The sequence below is a fragment of the Sphaeramia orbicularis genome, chromosome 22 (assembly GCF_902148855.1).
Source record: "Sphaeramia orbicularis chromosome 22, fSphaOr1.1, whole genome shotgun sequence".
Classification (NCBI taxonomy): domain Eukaryota; kingdom Metazoa; phylum Chordata; class Actinopteri; order Kurtiformes; family Apogonidae; genus Sphaeramia; species Sphaeramia orbicularis.
In genome coordinates this window covers 31,085,567-31,105,922 of record NC_043978.1, presented here as the reverse complement: position 1 = coordinate 31,105,922, position 20,356 = coordinate 31,085,567, and the positions used below count along the sequence as shown (strand labels likewise).

Genomic DNA, 20,356 nt, shown 5'->3' with positions numbered 1-20,356 from the left:
CTTTGCAGTCCTGTGGGTGCAGAGGCTTGTGTGCACGACAGCTTGTTATATGCAAATTCTCCCCTTCTTGAGCTGGGGCCAATCAGAAGAAAGAATGTGGTAAGTGTGTTGCAGATCCAGATCGGCCAGAAAGATTAAGTGAAGGTTAAAGGTAACCTAAGGATTTAAACTGGACTTGAATTCAGTTATTGGAAAGTTATTTCTATAGGTAGTTTATTCGACAGCTGCAACAAACAACAGCTTTAATACGTTAAACTTACATGTCTATTCACAAATAAGGCTAATGGGAGACTAGGATTATATAATTATAGAACATTCATTTGAATTTTTTTTTTTTTTTTTTTAAAGCCAGGAGCTTATTCCTCTTTGTTGGCATCTCTCCAGCTGCCAGCTTGATTTGCATACAGTAAACTCTGAGTTCAGTCATGTTGTCTTTGTGTTACGTTTAGCCTCAGGGTAAACCACTTGGACTAAATCAATCTTACTGACACCAGTAATTTCAGCTGCAGGTGTGAATACAGTGATGATGGATTGAAACGTGTTCAACTCTGGAAATGCTGACTGTGGAATATGTATGTTTTTGTCTAATATTTGATTCAACATGAAGAAACTTAATACTTATTCATCTCTATTTGGAAATAATTAATCTTTTCCTGACTGATGTGATATTATGAGGATAAAATAATTCAATATTATAAAACTATATTTGCATGCAGTTATTGTAGGGTCTAAACACTCCTAAAGACACGCTGACCATTGAAGTTCTGCCATCCCATACAGATTTAAAAAGGAGTATTGCAATTTTTTTTTTGTGTGTGAATCAAATCAAAGGTCAGAATAGTTGTCGCCTCTCAGTAGATGCAGCATAAACATAATACATCAGGCTGGTCAAAACAAAACAAAACTCATATAATTAAATCCAAATATCAGATTTGGGTTAAGTTTGGGATTTGTTGTGTGTCTGGACCTCATAGGTGCACATGTAAAATATTCACGTATAATACATAACACATTTTCACCACATTTCAAGTTCATTATCTGCTCAATTTGTTGTTCTTTTGGGAGGCATTTTCAGATTTTCTGAAGAAAAAAGTATCAGGCATGGTTCATATGAGCTGAAAAACACACTGAAAACACAAACACATGGATATGAAGTATTTATTCTGGCACCATCTTTTATTTTTCAGGATTTATTAGTTTTTTCCTGAAGAAAGTTGTCACTCCGTTATACATTATATATTAAAATTTCCCCTTTGTGCCACTTTCAGTCTATTCCCCATGACCATATTTCCTGTCAGAATGACAACACTAGAGGAGGATAAAAATCAGAGGATTTATGCTACAATAATATCTCTAGTATTTTTTATGGTGCATCTCTCTAAGAAGGTGTGTCTGCTGATTAGATAAGTATATTTTACATGTGATATCTTGGGAGAAAGTCACCAAAATGCTGCAAAATTTCGAACAAATGTAACTCAAAGATGAACTAAACACCCTTAAGAACAGAGGCAGTAACTTTGAAGTGATATGTTTACAATGATGATGTTAGGAGAAAATAAACTTTATTCGAAGTCTGTCTGTCTTTACCAGTAAACTCTCATGACATCTAATAAAACAAATCTTGCCCGGAGGAAAAAAACACATGGGTGGGAAAATCTTTAACAACTCTGGCTTAAGAAAACAGGGAAAGAACGGTTAATACAGTTTAATACAGTTTAATGCAGTTTAATTTGCTGCACCATCTTTGTCAATCTTTGCATGAACTGCAAAGACTTGAATGTGTCTTACAGTATCTTTATGTTTTGAGATTTTTTTGGTCTATTTGGCACAAATTTTTCACTTTGACTCAAGGAAGAACTGCTTACATTTTGGTGGCCAAAGTCCAAAGGTCAACCTAAAAATAACACAATTTGACCATAGCTAATAATATATGACAATGATATTTGTATTATAGTGTTTAAATCTTCAAATAAATGAATGCTTCACTACCACTTTATTCTAACAAGATCTGTCCTACTGGAGCTTCTTAATGGAGTCAATGGATGCGGTATCGTACTAGATGGTGTCACCCTGCGCTGCCACATGTGCAGTTACAGTTTGCCTCGGGCTTTTTTTTAATATCATATCATAAAATCACAAACATCTATCAGCTGTGTTCTCCCGCGTGCATGTAATCACAAACGGCATCTTAAAAGGAGACAAACGTGACAAACTGTTTCCTAAACTGGAGACGGTATGTACAGTACGAAGACAACAACCGCTGAGAAATTGTGTTTTATTCATCCAAAAACAATGACCTCCGCCAAATAAGAATTTTTTTCTATATTTTAGTTGTTTCATCAAGAGATTTGAGAAAATCTATTCTTGTATTTTTTTCCTTTTATTTAGGTTTTATCTATTCTATTTTTTATTTTATTTTTACAGTTGTTCTATGTCTTTTAATCTATTCTTGTATTTTACTCTGTTATTTATTCATTCTTCTGTACAACACTTTGGTCCACTGTGGCTGTTTTAATGTGCTTTACAAAGAAAATTGGATTGGATAAGAATTATTTTTAATTTCATTGGTTGTGTGTCCATCTCCATTTACAGCGTTCAATTAGCATCATTTTTGTCATTTTATATCCACTACAGATGTAGCAGCACCTCTACATCAGATCTATCGAGGGTATTTATTTCCCTTTGGAGTCTTGTTTTTCCCTTTTGGTCTTGTTAAAAAGTAATTTTCATCAGTTTAAGCACACAGCTGCACACACTTCTGTACAAATAGTAGCTAATTTGCCTAACTTGACATTGTACAACCTGTGATGTGAATAAGGAGCGTGTGCACATGAAAATTGGAACAAAAACATTGTCAAATTTGCTCTCAAACCTGACTTTAGATGAGCGCTTATTGACTAAAAATGATCAGCTCACAGTACGATGATGGCAAGATTGTTTATTTCCAAACCAGCCGCTGTGTACAAGTAACAGACAGAGACAATAAATAATGCAGAGACCAAGACATTTACTGTATATCTACCAAATAAGGGGAGTCAAAGTGATTGTTTCTTTCACTTTTCCACCCATGAAAAGCAACAAAACACACACAGAGGTGGTGCATCGTCTGTAATGACAATACATAAGATGATAAAATGTCACCCAGAGCCGTGTTCTGCCCTGGCAATACACGTGTGTAATCCTAAACTACAGACACAGTTAAGACCGGTTGAGCAAAATCATTGTTGAGCAAAAATAATAAAACAAAATGAAAAATGTTTGGTCTCTTAAACAACATGTTATTTCCAGATACACACCATGGAGGGACAAACACAAGTACACATCCTTCATTCCTGTCATGTAAGTGGCAGTTTTTGTTTGTTTGTTTGGCCGCTGAAGCAGAAAGAAGCAGAATTCTTACACAGCCTACTGCCAATACAATAGAGCAACATACATATTAAAATATCATCAAGGTAATAAGCAGTCGGAAAAGGGTTGGGAGCCCTTTTTCAACTGCATGAAGCTGAACTAAAAGTCACTTGAAGCCGATCTAAAAATCATTGGCTGAAGCTGAAATGCGATGGATGCACCTCATACCAGTGCAGATGTCATACAAGTTGGGTGGAAGTCCATGATGCACTATAGTTAGTGTGTAGAAAGTATGAAGGCATTCCCTTACATTATAAGAGTATTACTAAACATGAAAAGGCAAGAACAGGTGTTATAGTACATCTAAGTTCCTTGAGAAGAGGATAGCAGTATTGTTAAATTAACCTCGTAAAAAAAGGTCAGCGGACTCTCAGAAAAACTTCTGAGATCTCAATCCACAATTTCTAACTATTTCCAACTCTACTGTGGAGCTCATTTCAAGCCAAAACTTGACAAACAAAGAAAACATGTTTTGTAAATGCCCTGCAGCTCACTACCAAACACAATACAGTTTTCAAAAACAAAACACAATGAACTAAGAAATGCAATTGTTTTGCTAATATTGAACTTATGGAACATACAGCGAGAAAAATATAATAATGGCACAGTGTTTCTACCGTGTTTGTGGTGTCAATCCTTCTACTGAAATATTGTGATTTTAAATTCAAGTTATGATATTGTACAAAGAAACTTATGAGAACAAGTCACAAAACTCACCACTTAACAAAAAAGAACAGAAAACATGTGGTATGAGATATTCACATGACAGAAACGCTGTTGTTTCAAGAAAAAAAACTGTATTTTTATCAAATACAAATAGCAGCTGTTGAATGTAGACTGCTGTGTTTGGTTTACCTGTAATATTAAGTATTTTTCCCATAAAAAAATATCTTTTTCTCATAATTTGTGGCCGTTTCATTGAAATATTCCCACGTTATTCTTAAATAATCTGATTTTCACCTTTACCCACTCCTTTGTATCACAACAGCAAGAAATAGTGGGAGTCAGTTACATGTTAGACACATTATTATTTCAGATTAATATGAATCTCATATGAAATTCTGAAAACTGCAGGAATCAAATGCAATAATAAGACATACTAAGCAAAAACATCCCAAATATATATATATATAGTTGGTGACATTACTGGATCCTCGTAATGTCTGAAAATAAACTTGAAATGGGGGATATTTGTCAGAGCTGATTTTGACAGAACTAACTTTACTCATAGCGCCTCCTGCTGTTGTAGAGGTGAATTAAATATGTGAAAAATGAGCACAAACAGTGGAAAGATGAGATAAAAGCTGTAGTGGTTCTGAAGCATGATGTATTGGAAAAGTGCTATGACATTTGGTCAGAATATTTTCTATTTACAAACCGAACTGTGTCTGTTCGTGAACCGCATGGGAATTTGTGAAACCTGTTTCGTTTGCTTTTAAGTTTTAGCAGGAAATTAGCTCCGTACTCTATCATTATTATGTTACGATTTGTTACCGACTGTGAGCCTCACACGTATTCTACGAGCTGTATATCTGAAATAACTTTGACCTCGGATTAAAAAAAAATCCACACATTTCCAAAATATCAAAAGTAATAGAAAATGAAACAAAAAGAGATAAGTAAACAAGCAATTTGTATTTACATTACATACAAGTTACACAACTCGTCTCATCTCGTTCATCCATGGCAGTCATTTTTTTTTAACTCTTCAGTCATCTCGGCGCCCTCGTCCGCCTCCAAAAGCATCCGTTCATCTGATAGTCAGTTTGCTGTCGTAGCAGCTGTCAGTCACTGTGTGTGTGAAGCTTGGAAGTCAGTCAATGAGCTTTCAGATTGTTAGAGCCACATGATGGGAGAGAATATGTGGTGTCTGGCTCCCTCTAGTGGGAAAACCCGTGAAATGGCATGAGATGAGAGCAGCGCCGCTCAGAGATTATCCCCCGGCTGGTACTGAGGCTCAGTGGCAGTGAAGTAGTCCTCCAAAAAGGCCTGCAGGTACTCGAAGGTGGGCCTCTCCTCCGGGTCTTTCTTCCAGCACTGCACCATCAGCTCGTGCAGCGAGGTGGGGCAGTCCTGTGGGCACGGCATCCGGTAGCCCCGCTCCACCTGCTCCAGGACCTCCCGGTTATTCATACCTGGACAAAGATAGGAGGAAAAAGCCCACAGAGAAACACAGGTGAACAAAACAGGGTCTGGTAAAAGTAGCCACAGCATGAATGAATGAATGAATGAATGAATGATTGATTGATTTTTGGTTTGTACAATAATCACCACACACAGTACAACAACCACAATAAACACAAAAACCAAAAAAAGGAACAGGCCAGAAGCAGAAGCTTATCTTTTGCTTATCCTTTTCACCTGACACACCACTTACATTAATTTAAATGTGTACATCACTGAGCACTGTCATTATAACAAAAGAATCAATAACAAAACAAAAACACATCTACCATCTCCACTTAATATTCCTGAAGGATCTTATACTTAGGGCATTTTTCAAATTTTATCATAGAAGTGAACAACTTAAATTCATCATTAAGTCCATTCCATAATTTGGACTTCACATTTGTCCTCACTTTCATACATTCAAAAATAGAAAGACCTCTTAAATTATAGTTACTCTCTCCTAATTTAAAGATCTTTTGAATTGTATTTGGAACAATATTTTTTACTTTATAAATCATCTCTAATATGTTAATATAAACAATATCCAGCAATTTTAAGGTATTAAGTTGAATAACTAAATTAGTTGCTTCAAAATATCCTACTTTATTAATTATTCTAATAGCTCTTTTTTGTATTTTTACTAATGTATCTATACTAGTTTTTCCTGCATTACCCCATATTTCTGCACAATATGTTAAGTACGGCAGAACCAAAGAACAGTATATCACGTACAGGGTGGGGAAGCAAAATTTACAATATTTTGAGGCAGGGATTGAAAGACAGTGTATGACCAGTTAGTTTATTGAAAGTCATGAGAATTTATTTGCCACAAGAAAATTGACATAATAGAAAATCCTTTTATTCTATGTGTCCTCCTTCTTTCTCAATAACTGCCTTCACACACTTCCTGAAACTTGCGCAAGTGTTCCTCAAATATTCGGGTGACAACTTCTCCCATTCTTCTTTAATAGTATCTTCCAGACTTTCTCGTAATAGTTTTGCTCATAGTCATTCTCTTCTTTCCATTATAAACAGTCTTTATGGACACTCCAACTATTTTTGAAATCTCCTTTGGTGTGACGAGTGCATTCAGCAAATCACACACTCTTTGACGTTTGCTTTCCTGATTACTCATATGGGCAAAAGTTTCTGAAAAGGTATGGATAATAGTGTTAGGTATGATTATGACATCAATATATGTTTGGTTTCAAAACAATTAACGTAGTGCCTGCTGAGAAAAAACAACTAAATGTTCATTGTAAATTTTGCTTCCCCACCCTGTATAGGCTGTTTTTATTTAGTAAGTCCCTTGTTTATTCAATATGCCTCTAGATTTGCACACTTTACTTTGAATACTCAATATGGGGTTTCCAACGCAGTTTACTATCTATGATGACACCTAAAAATTTTGCTTCATAAACTCTTTCTATTTCCAATAAAATTTCCAATTAAATATAGTTTTGCATTTTCAACATTTCTATTACCAGAAAAGATCATAAACTTTGTTTTATTTTCATTTAAAGATAATTTATTATAATAAAACCATTTCTTTATCAATACCAATTCTTTTTCTGTTTCTTGTAATAACTCAAATATATCTTTTCCAGTACAAAATAAATTTGTGTCATCAGCAAACATAATACATTTCAGTATGTTTGATACAGAAAAAATGTCATTTATGTAAAATGTAAATAATTTTGGTCCCAAGACCGAGCCTTGTGGAACATGTGGAGCATTACGTTATATTGGAATACATTACCGCTGGCACTTCACACTTTAAACTCAATTAAGTCTTTTAAAAAGCAACTGAAGACCTTCTTGTTTAAACAGGCTTTTAGTCAGGGGTGGGTTTTATGACCGTTTGCTTTATATTTTTGTCTATGTATGTAGCTGTGTGTGGGTTTTTTGACTATGTATTTTACCTCTGATTTTATTGTACAGCACTTTGTGAAATCTTTCTGCAAAAAGTGCTATATAAATAAATACACTTTATTATTAGACATGTAAAAGGGGGGAACTACAGGCTACAGAAACTACAGAAATGTAAAAATATTTAAGTAAAAGTACATTTTTATTGGGTGTTTCTGTGCAAAGACAACTGAACTTCACAACATATTTCTTTACTAAATAGATATTTCTATCTTCTGTTTTTCTAAAATATTCAGTCCACACAATCTTTATTTTACAAAATATCTCTGTCCACATCATGAAGCAAAAATGATTAAAAACTAGTACAAATGCTTGGATAACCCATTGCTTCCAGCAGATTTTAAACTAAACCTGGACATTGTAATGATAATGGAGGGAATGTTTTATTCATATCATCGACCCTTTCAAGACCATTTTTAGAACCTTTCTCACTGTTTTTTATTTAACAAACGAGACAAAAAATGAAGAAATTAGATGAGAGACCAGAGCATCAGTATTGAGATCCACTTTGCTAAATATCTGGATTAGTGTGGATGTGGTTTTAATACAATACGATGACTATGAAAATAATCTGACAAATATAAAAAAAAATAAATAAAAATAAATAAATAATAATAATAATAATAATAATAAAAAGTTCAGTCTCCCATTCATGTCTATTTTGTTCCCTTTGTGTCTTACTGAACAAAAACTTCAAGTTGTACTCAAAAAATAACATATTGGCCTATCTGAAAGATAATAAAGAATGACTTCTGACTACAGGCTGCATCATCTTTTTTTTTGATGACCATCTTCTTCTTCTACACATAACTCCATCATTACTTTGTGCACTTTTTTGCTAATGACCCAGTACAGCACTGACTATTAACACTTCCATGATCAAAGACATTTTGCTTAGTTTGATTTAATGTTGTGAAAAAAAAAAAAAGCTTTGTCAAATCTTTTAAGTCATTTTCACCTAGTTTTTATCTCATTATGCTTTCACTTCAAGGTTTATCTTTCACATTATGGTACATTTTCATCTTGTTATTTGCATAAAGGATGGTTTTGTCTGTGTATGAATTCAGTCGTGATGCTGCAACGGTGCACAATGATCTGTGATAAAAATGATCAACAATTCTTCATAATAGATTTAAAACTAGAGAAATGAGTCTGTTTTGAGAAATTAATGAAAAATGTAGTGAGTATAATTAAAATAGCAGAACAATAAATGATAAAGTAAAGTAAAATACAGATTGCAGAGGGCAGTGGTGGAAAAAAAAAAAAATCAGATCCTTTAGTTAAAGCTGCAGGAGTGAAAAACAAGGAACAAATGCAAGACTTTGAAAATATGCACCTTCCTTCTGTAGCTCTCAAATCAGAAAAATTAAAGATATATATAGATGCACTTGATTTTTTCCATTTCATTTTGTAATGTTAATGTGAAGTTACATTTCCAAGCTTCCACGTTGATACATGGAGCAGAAAAGCCATCGTTCATATATTCAAACCCCCCCCATCCTTCTGAAAAAGCTTGTGATTAGTCTAACTCCAGGAGTCATGTGGTAGATTTTCTACAGCCTGAAAACAGGGAAGGAGTAAATGCCTCTCAGACCACTTGAATTATAATATGCTGAAGGGGAATCATGGGAATTAGCCTAGTGATGCTAAAAAACCTTGTAGCTTTAAGTTAAAGTACCAATAAATCAACAATATTTAGTTTAAAATAACTTCATTAATTCATTTCTTCAGGTTCTGTTGAGACACTCGGTCACTTAGGCTTAAAATACTTTGAACGTGGGTTTGCAGATGACTTCACATGTTCACACATTCACCTGGGAACATTTCTCTGCATTATGCACGGAGTAACGTACATTATGCAACGCGCTGCTCTTTTTTTAGCACGAACAACCACGGCACATCCACCTTTGAGCCGATGCAAACAACTCCCACACACGCTACGTTAATCAAACAAAAGCAATAAGCTGGAATTAAGAAGTGGTTATGTAACATGTGGCTCTGATCCATCTCACCTGGGTAAGGAACTCTGCCCTTCGTTACCAGCTCTGTCAGCAGGATGCCGAACGACCACACGTCTGACTTAATGGTGAATTTCCCGTAGAGAGCAGCCTCAGGAGCGGTCCACTTTATCGGAAACTTAGCCCCTGAAAACACATATGAACATGATTTTTTTAATGTTTTATGTTCAGGTTCAGGTCACTTTATTTATTTCTTCAGGTAGATTTGTTTGCAGTTACACGATGACATCCTTTTGACATGTAACATGAAACCAAGACATGACTTGACTATAAAAATGAATCGTAAAAGTTCCATCAACCACGACGTTAAAGATAAAAGAGATGGGTCATAAAAGAACGATTATGATAAAAGATAAAAAAAACACCTGGACTAAGACCAAGGAACTGATTCTTAAGAGGTATAGTATTTAATAATGACAATGAGGGCTGTTTATAGATGACGTTGTATTGATAAATATGCTGTAATTACTGCAGAAAATTGTTGAATTGTTGAGTCTGTTTGTATGACTGTACTACTATGATCATTCTGTTGTGTATAATTCAATTACTGCATTATGTATTTGTTGTGGTTGAATGCTAAATTAGGAAAAATGTATTGTTGCATTAAGTTAGTGATGAAGGTATAAAAGCACTTGAGGGGTAGGATTAAATAAGTTCATACTTCTTCCTACTCCTTTTCAGCCGGTAAAATTCAAACTTGCACGTACTTGAAGATAGATTCTGTTCATTTAAATGTTATTTTGTTATTGTTTTTGTCTTTATTTGCTTCGTTTTGTTTATTTTGTTGCTTTGCTTGTAATAAATAAATAAATAAATAAATAAATAAGGTTAAAATAAGTTTGAAGAAGTTAAAACCCCAGTAAAAAATAGTTTAAAATCTAATTAACAAGTTTAAAACCCAGTCCACGCCAACATAAATACAAGGTAAATTCATAAATAAGAAAATAAATAAATAAAGTTTTACCTCCTTAAGTATTTTATTCTTTTATTTAGGTTTTATTTATTGTTCTGTACAGCACAGTTTCTTTGTACAAGTTGTTCTATGTCTTTTAATCTATTCTTGTATTTTACTCTTTTATTTGGTTTTTATTTATTCTTCTGTTCAGCACTTTGGTCCACTGTGATTGTTTTAAAGTTGGATTGGATTGATTTAAGTTGCTGCAATATAAGCATTAATCAACCAACTGTACTACACCCAAAAAACCTTAAAGGAACTAGGTCTCTTTACAGATTTGCTTCCACATCTGTTATTTTTTCATCATGAGGACATTGGTAACATCCCAACAAGGAAAAATAGGAAATTGTGGTTTGCATTTTGCTGACGTCAAACAAGTAAACATTAAATTGCTAACAAATGAGTGACTGAACATGTTGACAGAGTGACTAACTGAAGTCTGGAAGTCCTCAGTTAGTGTAGTTCAAGTGTTTTCGGGAGAGGGCTGCTGCATATCCTTCACAAGTTTTAACAAAACACACAGTGACAGTAATATGCAGTCTGTTATGTGTTGTGTTCACTGCTCCTCAGCCCTGTTCTTTGCCTTTTGCACTGAATGTGATGTTCTACTTGTGTCTGTGCCATACCATAACCACATGTGCTTCTGTTTTCCACTGCTGTCACCAAGGCCAAAATTCCTGCTTTACTTTAATTACTATGAAAAGAAGCATATGTGCATGTATGTGTGTGTGTGTCCATGTTTTTCTTAGTTACAGGGACGAAAAACATGTTGAAAGAGTCACATTGTGAGGACATGGAGCTGTTGTCTGAGGGTTTACAGTTGTGTTGCTTAAGGTTTGGGTGAGGATTGGGCACGAAATGAATTTAAGTCAATGAGAAGTCCCTTAAAGGCATGGAACTCAACCATGTGTGTACGTGTGTGCTGGAGTTGACAAAATGGAATAAATCACTGGTCCAAAAGGTTTTTCCTCTGACTATGAGGTTTTCTAAATTACTGTGGTGGAGGAGTATAATACTACAGAGGCATTCAAGTCCATGTAAAGCAGGAATACATATGGGTTCTGAGTTACACAGTCAGAAATGAACCATTAAAAAAACACAGATTATATAAATCTGGTTTAAGAATCATAACAAACTAGTATTTCTTGATACTAACATGTAGGGTTCGCACACATTTTCAAGGTCAAATTCGAGCATTTTTAAGGGTAATTTTCAAATTTTTCCAGCACAGCACCTTATTGCTGGAGTAAAATACATATCTACAGGAATACATATGCTCATGATTATTTTTTTTCACTTTTTATCACAATGATGTACAGTATATTGTGCTAAAAACATATATTCTTTTGTATTGTCCTCTATATGATGAACTGAGAGCCTCTTTGTTTGATGACATGTTTACCCAAAACTCTGATATGTTCTGGAGCACTGACGAGGACAAGATGAAACGGTTGTTTAGTTCAAATATATATAAATTAGCATTATTTGTTTGTAAAACCTGGAAAAAAGGGCAGGTGTGTTGTTTAAATAGGTCAGTACTTGTTTTCTTGTTCATATCTATTGTGCCTATTGTCTGGTATTTGATTTTTAGTTTGTATTTTTGGTGTCTTATAAGCCCATGTAAGGGCTGGGCATGTTTCTTTGTGCAAGACACAATAATAAAAACATTCATTCATTCATTCATTCATATAAAATTATGTTTCATAATAGCAAAATGTTTAGAAATTAAAGGAGAACACAAAGTTTTTATCCAAAAAAAAGGGTAGTCACTTGGCGTTCTTCGGGCATTGAGCCAAAGATTAAGATAAAAATGTACCTGGAGTCGACCTGAGAGCACCAAATTTTTTTTTTTTTTTTTGACAAAATGTACGACCTCTCTCTAAGTAGCTTTGGCTTGGCATGTAACCTGGCAGACTTAATATTTACAATAAATAAATAGATCACATCAGAGTTAAATTGCAAGCACTTAAACTAAAATTCAAGAATCACAATCTTAAAATTCAAGCATTTTAAAAAATTTCAAGCACCCGTATGAACCCTGGACATGTTTATTGAAGGCAGAGGAAGTAAACTACACATGAACCTAGAACGCTTCCACCTGCACTGCTGCTGCTGTGAACTGAGGAATCATGTATTATAACAACTAACAACTTCACCTTCCATCTGGCAACTACAGAGGCTGCAAAAAACATCAAAGTTTCTCAGTTCAAGAACTTTCATTTTGTCTTCTTGTCTAAATGATACAGGGGTTATTTTCTTTTGTTCAGACCAAGTAGTAGTAGGGTGATGTTCTCATGATGTTAGGGTTAGGGCTGCAGCGACAGTCGAAATATGTCAGGTATGAGAACATCACCCTACTACTACTTTGTCTGAACAAAAGAAAATAACCCCTGTATCATCAAAGTTTCTTCCTCAAGCCAGTGTTTGTTTTGTCTGTTATGAGATTTTTAGTTAAAGTGACTCAAGCATTATAGTGTTTAATGTACCTTGGATGACACTTGGTACAAAAACCAAAAAATGTAACCATCATCCATTTGGAGCTCTTGTATAAATAAAGTGGATCTACGCCCTCTAAGGATATAAAGAATACTGTAATTTAACAAAAAATGTGTAGTGATTCGTATTTGGGGGTGATTATACACTAATGAAAACATCAGTGTTCAACAAGAATTAAAATTACATAGAAAAAAAAGTGTACGCTGAAGCTGTAACATATTACACCTACGCAACTCTTTGGCTAAAAGTACCCTAGCAACAAGAAAAAATATTATTATTATTATTATTATTATTATTATTATTATTATTATTATTATTATAATATTATTGGTTTTTTAATAATGTTTGTGTAACTAACATATATTGTGACTATATTCACCCCTTTGTCAAAACTGTATGCACAAATTTCATCCCACATCTTCAGTTCTTAGGAATATTATACTGACTCCCCTCTACATCTCTGTAAATATGACACATTGGACCTTTAAAAATGTTAATAAATTAAAACACCAAAGTCACAAAATAACACCAACAAACTAGCAGCACCTCCTGTAACATATGAAGTGAAATTACAGATTTGTAAATAGAGAAGGAGAAGAGTGCTTCAGGGGTTTGTTCACTGGAGAATATTTGAAGTGTCTGTTTTTTGTGGGGGCTAAAATATGTTTTTGCCTCTACCTACATCCATAGCACTGGGATAAATCACCTCGTATTGGTATTCCTATCTACTTCTCCAAAAAGGAAGCATGTCGAAACTTAAATCATCCATCATTTGTTCTCTGATTTATATGTGAGCAATCGAGAGCATAACGTATCAAGAGACAGAACGACACCAGTTTTCATATCATTACAATGCTAAGGGAGGGTCATTTATTTACCTTTATTTAACCAGATTCTCATTTACACTGACGCCCTGGCCAAGAGGCAGCAGTCTGATGCAAGACGATATAAAAAATGCTATTTATAACTTCACTGTGTCATTGATCCACCATCTCTGAGCAACCCAAAGAAAAATAAAAAACTGAAGAAAACTGTCCATTGTCTTCTAACACTGTGTTTAGACATAAGACCTCAAAGTTAGAAAACAGAATGTACAATATATTAAGTTCACGTGTATAACAACAACAATGTACCATCATTTCCAGATCTATCCACTCAGTACCCTATGACTCCGTACCTTGTCTTGCCGTGTACTCATTGTCCTCGATGAGTCGGGCCAGACCGAAGTCAGCGATCTTACACACCAGGCTGTCTCCGACCAGAATGTTGGCAGAAACGCAGGTCTCTGTGGATGTAGTTCATCCTCTCGATATATGCCATCCCTGCTGCCACCTGGACAACAAACACATCAACCACCAAGGGAATTTACTACTTTTATTTTATTACCTCCGCCAAGGAGGATATGTTTTTGCCAGGGTTTGTTTGTTTGTTTGTTTGTCTGTTTGTTTGTCTGTCCGTTAGTGTTCAACATAACTCAAAAGTTATGGACAGATTTGGATGAAATTTTCAGGGTTTGTTGGAAATGGGATGAGGAAGAAATGATTGAATTTTGGTGGTGATCGGGGGTGGGGGGGCCCAAGGGGGGGGGGGGGGGGGTGGGGGGGGGGGGGGGGGGCACTGATCGTTAGTGTGCAACATAACTCAAAAAGTTATGGACAGATTTGGATGAAATTTTCAGGGTTTGTTGGAAATGGGATGAGGAAGAAATGATTGAATTTTGGTGGTGATCGGGGGTGGGGGGCCCACGGGGGGGGGGGGGGGGGGGGGGGGGCACTGATCGTTAGTGTGCAACATAACTCAAAAAGTTATGGACAGATTTGGATGAAATTTTCAGGGTTTGTTGGAATGTGATAAGGAAGAACTGATTAAATTTTGGTGGTGATCGGGGTGGGGGGGGCCCACGGGGGGGGCCACTGATCAGCCTTGGCGGAGGTCTGCGCTCTCCGAGTGCTTCTAGTTTTTTATTTTATAGCCATTTCATCAGCCCTAAAATACAATTGTGGATATTTATTATACATAATGCCTAATAATAAGGACATTATGGATCGGCTACAGCCAGAAGTTGCCTAATGAAACATAAACTGAATGGAAAGACATGTATTCATTGAATCAGTTAATAAGTTAAATAATATTATAAGCAGGAATCTAAAAAACACTGCTTGAGCCTCAAAAAAAGGAAGATTTTGCTGCTTTTTTTTATTAAATTAGAATATGATGCTTGTTATTTTTGGCTCTGAGTAATAATGATTTGCTTTTGCATTTCTGACAGTTTAAAGACAAATATAAAACAAAAAATTGGCAATATTCACAAAAGAAAAAAATATATTTCAGGTTGTGAATAGTGTAAGTAGTGTTAGTGTGTTTTTAATTTAGAATGGCAAGTTTTGTGTATATTTTTTATATTTTTAACTGACTAATGTTATGTATGTATGTATATATGTCTGTATTTATTTATTTATTTTAAATCTGGGTTCTCTGCTTAGGTTGCTGGCCCCACAATCTACAACTGGATAAATGGAAGATGATGGTTAGACTGTTTTTTTTAATATAGTATTAATGTTATTTCACAAAACTGTTGTGTATTAAAGGTTCCATATTAGCGCTTTGAGTGCCCAAAAAAGCGCTATAGAAATCTAATCCATTATTATTGTTGTTGGTATTATTATTATTATATTGCACGAAGCAATTGCATTTTTGTTCAGCAACAAATTATCAACTTAAGGGGAAATGAAGTTCAACAATCAGACATTTGTAAAAGTGACCCTCAAATGAATAAACGTTCACATATGGAGACGATTAAACTGAATTAAACCATTAGAGAAAACTCTCCTAAAGTGCTTTGGAAATCCATCCTCAGTGTCAACATGTCAGATTGTTTTAAGTTGTGTACTGAGCTGCCATGTCCACTAGAATTTGGCAACTTGAGGCCTCGTCCTTCTCCGTCCTCAGGAAATCGAGCAAACTCCCTGAAAAACACACAACAGAACAGATTAAATAAACTGTGAGGATTTGCTGCCTCATAGCGTCCTCAGCTGCCAGCTCTTACTTCAGCTTTTCGACCACAACATGCTGTAGTGGATGTGACATCAGTTCTGGGATTCCTCCCACACATTACACTTAGATCAGTGTTTTATTTGTTATTTCATTACCATGGTGACTGGGACTAATCCGTCCTTGTAATAAAGTGTGTTTACTTTAGTAAATGGAGATAGAGCTGAACAGCAGGACACGCACTCTACTGTCCAGATGTATAAATTATGCACCACTGTGTAGGTGTTTGCAGAATGTGTGCATGTAATATTCATAGTGTCCGGTGCTGGTGTGTTCTATATGTATGCATTCTACCTTTGCTCATGTACTCAGTGACGATATAAATGGGCTCTTCGGACACCACCGCGTACAGCTGCACTAGCTTGTCATGTCGTTTCTTCATGATCTGAGCCTCCTCCAGGAAGGACTCGGGTGACATGGTTCCGGGTTTCAGAGTCTTCACCGCCACCTTGGTGGTGCCGTTCCACGTTCCTGATGAGACAGCAGAGAATATGTTAGGACAAGTCTACTTCTGGACTTCTGAAGCAAAATTTTATCATTTGAAGAATAAAATCTAGTTTGACACATATAATCAAAGGAATAAAAGAGAAAAAAGTGAGTGGTGTTGAGATTATCCCCGGACATCGTTTATGAACTTGTACGTTTAAATACAAGAAAACAAAAAGGTAAATGTAATGGATTTCCAACATGTATTTATGCTACATATTTAATCTAGTTTTGCAAATGAAAACAGCAAAATTCAAAAGAACTTCCTCAACTTTGAGAAAAATTATAAGGCTCACCTTGGATAGATCAAAAAACAAGACAAAAAAGCTGTGCATAATGAACAGAAACACTTTTTTATAGTTAACTATAGCAAATATTCACTTAAGTGACTGATCAGCTAACTAATCTACCCAAATTCCCATGGAGTGACAAAACAGACAGAAGTACAGCAGTTAGTCTGGACTGACACCAAATTATTTCTAAATCTAATCCATGAAAAGGGGGAAAACAACTGACTTCTCCTTTGAACCTCATGCATTTTTTTTTGCTGTAAAACTCATATGTGGATAATGCACAGGAATTTGGTCATTATTTCAGACTAACCAACCCAATGATGTATCATGGTTCTTTATTATCCTGAAGAGTGAAGGTATGACACTGAAAGTCACACTACACAGTAACATGAAAGATAAAACACCAGCAGCTACCTAAAAATGTGTCACATCTGCCCTCATGTAAACAGTCAATTACAAAAAACTGTTAACCTTTTTTATCTGTACACATAAATTACTGCTGCATTAAAGTGAAATAAAGCAAGATAAGTTTTAAGGACATGACATCCTGAGCTAGGCACACATTTGTTTTTAGTTAAAGCCTCCTAAAAATATTCTAAATAATCCTTTTGTTGACTTAAACCAGATTGTCCAATGTTCAGATCTCAGCAGATCTGAGACACACAGAGGATGTCTGTGAAATGTGGGATGAATTAAGTTTCACTGAACTGAAGTGAACTAAGATGTTAAGATGGTAGATAATGTGTCTGACTTGTCTGTTACATAAACATAAATAGACATAACACAGCTCTACTCGAAAGAAGCCAAATATTCTTAAATATATCCAAAATGTCTTTTAATAAGCAAAAAGAATCTATGCAGTTTTGCTTGTTTTGTTATCTTTCAGAAAACTACACAAGAATGACCAAGATGAGCCTAAAAACTAGACAAAAAGCCAAAATTTAAGCAAATTTTACATATTAGAACCTACGAACACAGAAGCATTTAAGACTTTTCATAAACTGACTTTTAAACTGACAAACTGTGGAATAGTATCAGTTTTAATGCACTGCTGGGATTTTATGGAAACCACATACAGAGTCATTATTTGCCCAAATATCTCTAAATTTGAGATATTTTACTTCTCTAATGAAAAAAATGCTTGACAGTTATTTTCCCTTTTTAAAAAAAATAAGATTAATTTCCCAAAAACAAATTACTTACTTGAAATTCCTTTTTTTCCCATCAGACATCTAAAAGCTCAACTAAAACTGAGCAAATGACCCACATCTTGGATCCATTTAAAAAAAGGTAAAGATCAAAATCCAGACTGAGGACTGGTAATATACAGGTTTGCAACCAGAAAAAAACACAGATATTCTTAAATGAAATCTAAAACCCTCCTGGTCCTTGTGGGTAACATTATCTGGGTGTTAGCTTTGGATGACCCAACGCATACTGTATGTTTTACACCACTGTTCCCAGCTGTCTAAATGTCACCAGAGCCAAAAAGAATAGGCCAAACTGATACACACCCATCCAGACCTCTCCAAACTGGCCGTTGCCGAGACGTTTGATGAGCTGCAACGACTCCCGCGGGATCTCCCACACGTCTTTGGTTTTGACGGACAGGTCGGTCAGGCGAGGCATGCCTTTGTGGCATGGCACGATCAGCCGGCAGCACAGCCCCGCAGCCCTCGCTGGAGTGACCACATAGTTTCAATTTAAAGCCTTATTAAAGCTGAATTATTTGACCTATCTGTCATGTTAAGAAAAGAATCCGCGACACAGTTTTGTCCTGGATGTGAGTCAGAGTCTTACCAGAGTGCTGGACGAGCTGCTGTAGCGTCTCAAACTGGGCTCTGGTGGTGATGTAGTAACCGCCGCTGTCCAGCTTGCGGATTTTATAATGTTTGACATGGTCTCCTTGATGTCATCCCAGTCCTGGATGGAGAGAGAGTAGGCCCCTGGAGCAAGACAACAACAGGACAACTATAGGGAACTAAAGTGGCAGATTGGAGAAGATGAGAGGGAAAAGTCTGATCCATGCTACTTAAGATAATAAGATAATAGATAAGATAAGATAATAAGATAAGATAGATAAGATAAGATAAGATAAGATAGATAAGATAAGATAAGATAAGATAAGATAAGATAAGATAAGATAAAGATCTCAAAATTATATCAAAAACATTCACAACCAGAATGGAAACAGTCATTCCACTTATAATCCATCCCGCCCAGACAGGCTTCATTCATTCTTTCATGCATAGTGGTCACTACAGTGGACAGCTATTCAAAGCTGTTCTCTTATATATTCATGGATTTTGTTGTTTTAGTTCCATATCAGCCAACACAGTGGACGCTTATGCATCATCCAATACACTGCCATTTATACCATTACTGTAACTTGCTGGTTGTTATTAGACTGTATTTAACAATTTTCTTAAACAAAAGGTTTTTTTTTGCATATTATCTCCATGAAATGAGTAATAACTAGTATTTGAGTATGTTAAAATGCGAGAAAACATCAGATTAGCTGCATTTAAAATGTTTTTTATTTCATAGTTTTCACACAGTGTATCACTTTCTGATATTGCATTTTAAATGCATGTTCTTTGCTTCAGAAATTAAAAACATAGTGTCCAGCTGAGGTGACATTTTTGTAACTCCATAAAAAAAAGGTTCATTAAAAAAATTTCAATTAAATTGTTTTTTTTTTAATGTCTAAAGCGGAATAAAAACATTCAGGAAAAATATCGACAAAGGTTCTTATAATTCATGCATCAAAGGGTTAAAAATAGACATGTTTCAGACAACATTCATAGATGTTTTAATTTGATCAAAAAAAAAAAAAAAAAAAAAAAAAAAAGATAAGATAAGATAAGACTTTATTTATCCCACCATGGGGAAATTTCACAGTTAACGAGCAACTTACAAGTGCAGAGAAAAGACAGGAAGAAAAACCACAAATGAGTGAGAAATTAAATATAAGAGAAAATAAGAAGCAAAAATTTAAATAGTATTTACATATTTATTAGAGATCATAGAACACATTACAGAATAGTTTATCTGCACAGAGCAAGGCCATAATATCTGAGTCTTTATAGCCCCTTAAACCCAGTTGAACCCAGCAGCCACATTCCCGTCTGTGTTGCCATGGCAATGCTACACTAGATTTGTAGCAATTTACACATGCTATACATCTGCGTAACCAGCTAAAAGCTCAATAAAACCAACTGTCGGAAAACAGAACACAACTCAAACAATAAATGGACAAATATCTAAACCAAGCTAACAGTCTTAGACCAGCGTAAATCATGAATAATTTAATAAAACGACAAATGAGACAAATTTTGCAGCGCTAAGCTAACACTAAGCAGATCCAACAGTATAGGTATTATTCCTCTACTGCTAAAACTCACTGAATGAGGCAAGGAGAGCAAAATAAAGGGTGCATTATGAAGCAATAATAGCGTATTTTCTTATTTGGCTGTTTTTTTAAATCATAAATTGATTTTATGGAAATGAAGCTTCTGCTACACTGGAAAAAATCCAAATCTTACCAAGTG

At 35.2% G+C, this 20,356-nt stretch overlaps 1 pseudogene; it reads right to left on the bottom strand.

Annotated features, from left to right (window-relative positions):
* Window positions 1-2,921: 2,921 nt before the first annotated feature.
* LOC115413231 (tyrosine-protein kinase fyna-like) lies at window positions 2,922-19,043 on the bottom strand (annotated as a pseudogene).
* Window positions 19,044-20,356: the final 1,313 nt, after the last annotated feature.